The 2,585-nt window shown below is 51.1% G+C and overlaps 1 protein-coding gene across 1 annotated transcript in view; it reads left to right on the top strand.

Annotated features, from left to right (window-relative positions):
- Window positions 1-2,448: 2,448 nt before the first annotated feature.
- Window positions 2,449-2,585, top strand: part of APLP2 (amyloid beta precursor like protein 2) — a 71,175-nt gene continuing 71,038 nt past the window's right edge. Inside the window, exon 1 of the mRNA XM_008057889.2 lies at window positions 2,449-2,563. The gene's annotated coding sequence lies outside the window, so the exon portion shown is untranslated. The remainder of the gene's footprint in view (window positions 2,564-2,585) is intronic.

Here is a 2,585-nt window from a genome sequence, read left to right as displayed (position 1 = left end):
AAGCATAAATAGTCACACCACTGCTCTGAACTCAAGTCATTTCACTTGCTTTTATTTAAGCATTTGGATTAATAGAAATGTAGAGATTCCTGAGTTCAAGTCCCTGATTTTGTGAGTGACAAAACAAGTTCCAGGGGGGCAACATGACACATGCAAGGATCAACAGAACTGGGAGATATGCAGTCACTCTACTGTTTCCATACATACTTTCATATAAACTTGCACTTGGTAACATGTTGCTTTATCCTGCTTCTCTCTCTTATGTTTAAGTCTCTTTTTGTTTTTCACCATTGTGCGTTCATTTTTCATGGAATAACACTGGTGAAGTAAGACAACTTTTTTTTTTAGAAAGCATGATTTATTGAGAGGACAGAAAAGCTCCGACAGTGGGAGGGGACCCAAAGGGGTTGCCTGACAACTTTTAATATTCACTTGACAGAAAAGAAAAGAAAGTCTCAAGTGATGAAAGAACTAGTCTATCAGTATACAGCTGTATAGGTCGGCTTGAGCTGTTGTAACAAAATACCATACACTGGGTGGCTTAAACAACAGGAATTCAGTTCTGAAGGCTAGGAAGTCCAAGATCAAGGTGTCAATTTGGTTTCCAGGTGAGGCCTTCTTCTTGGTTTGCAGATGGCTCCCTTTTTGCTGTGTACTCACACAGTAGAAAAGGAGAGAGAGAGGGAGAGAGAGAGGGAGAGAGAGAGGGAGAGACAAGGCAAGAGTAAGCTCTCTGATGTCTTTTCTTATAATGACATTAATTCCATCATGACCCCCTTCCACAACGACCTCATCTACCTCATCTAAACCTGATTACCTCCCAAAGGCCCCATTTACAAATACCATCACATTAGGGGTTAGGACTTCAGTGCATGACTTTGGTGGGGGAATGGGATAAAATTCAGCCCAGCGCAAGAGCTAAATTCATGCCAGTTCCAGAACTAGGACCAGCACCCAAGATAATGGGTTAAATAACACTGGGGAAACATTTGTTGAAGTCTGCACAGCAAGGAAAGCATGACTACCCAAGTCTTGTCAGTGGCCTAAGAGAGAGATGGCAATAACTAGGGAAGTATGTGCCATAATGGGAAACAACCCTCTGAGGATTCGGAACTGGATGCCATTACATCCTATTGAACAGAGGAAGAGAGAAAATGTTTCCAACAGGTAGATGTTGAGGGGACAATACTTCAGGCACAGGAGCAGTGTTAGGAAGGGCTCTGAAATGGAAAGGTGCTGGTTGCCTTTGGGGAATAGGACAGAGCCAGCCTCACCACAGAGAACTGGGCATGTAGGGGAGTGGCGCAGAATAAGGCTCGACATCTCACTGCCCTACTCTGTCCTCTGCAGACATTGTCTCTTCCTTTCTACTGTCCTGGGGGTAGGGACTCTGTTCTCCATTCATTTAGTTGAACCTAAAGGGACTAGTCCCAGGTCTCTGCAGAGGGTGGTACATAAATCACAGGCTACTGAAAGGAAACAAAACCAGTGGAGCCCTCGATGTAGCAAGGTCATGCCAATTGTGAAACGGGGCAGCAGAACGTTTTTCCAGTGAAGTGGAAATGCAGTGGGGCAAGAAGGCAGAGAGAGGTTTCATGCCAGTGTTCTTAAACTGAAGAAGAAAGAAACATGATCTTTTCTTAAAATACCCAAGGAAAGGAGCCTGGGCTTTAAGGTCAGCATGGTCCTTGCACCACTAGTATCCATGGGAGGCAGCTATCCCTGACCTGGGCGACTGCTAGGAAGGAAGGGTAAGGACAAGGTCTAACCAAGGGACAGAGGTCATCAGGGTAGAAACACCGCCGGTTTAGAGGCGAGGAAAGGGCAAAGCAGGCTGGGAGGAGCAGCGCACGGGAGAGGGGCGCGCCCTGCGCAGGGGTCGGGGGAGGAGGAAGGCTGTCTCTTTTAGTCCTTCCCCCGCCTCGGAGGACGACCTTTGGCAAACCATCCTGGACTCCTAACAAGTGATCCTGTTTTTAATAAAACCATTTCCAGACCGAAAAGAGGGTGGTACTCAATGGAATCTGAAAAATACCCCGCAGGGGCGGGGGCCGGGGCGTGACCCTACTAGGAGGCTGCAGGCTGACGGACAAGCGCGGCTAGGATAGACAACCGAGCGAGGAGCTACAGGCCCGAGTTAGCCCCCGCGGCTGCAAAACCGCTGCCCCCGGCCCACTCTGCGCCCAACCTCGCGCCTCGCGGCCACTAGGTCCAGTGCGGGGGCGGGGCCGTCCACGGCTGGGGGCGGGGCCGGGCGGGGGCGCGCGGCTAACCGGGCGGGAGGAGTTGGCTCTTCCATCCCCTGATTGGTGTGGACTGAACAAGGGGCGGTGTCTTGATAAGGTTCTGCGAGCTAGCATTGGGCGCCGCAGACGGAGGGCGTGGTTTGTGAAGTCAGTTCCGGTTGGGGTAAAACCCCCGGGGCGGCGGCGAACGGGCTTCAGATGCTTCTGGGTCGCGGTGGGAGAAGCGCGGAGTCGGTGTGTGTGAGCTTGAGAGCCGTGCTGTAGCGCGACCCGGCGAGGGATGGCGGCCACCGGGACCGCGGCCGCCGCAGCCGCGAGTAGACTCCTGATTCTGCTGCT

Source organism: Carlito syrichta, unplaced genomic scaffold (genome assembly GCF_000164805.1).
Source record: "Carlito syrichta isolate Samal-C Ts95f unplaced genomic scaffold, Tarsius_syrichta-2.0.1 Scaffold303153, whole genome shotgun sequence".
Lineage (NCBI taxonomy): Eukaryota > Metazoa > Chordata > Mammalia > Primates > Tarsiidae > Carlito > Carlito syrichta.
Note: the sequence above shows the minus strand (reverse complement) of the source record. Positions and strands in the feature narration are given on the sequence as shown.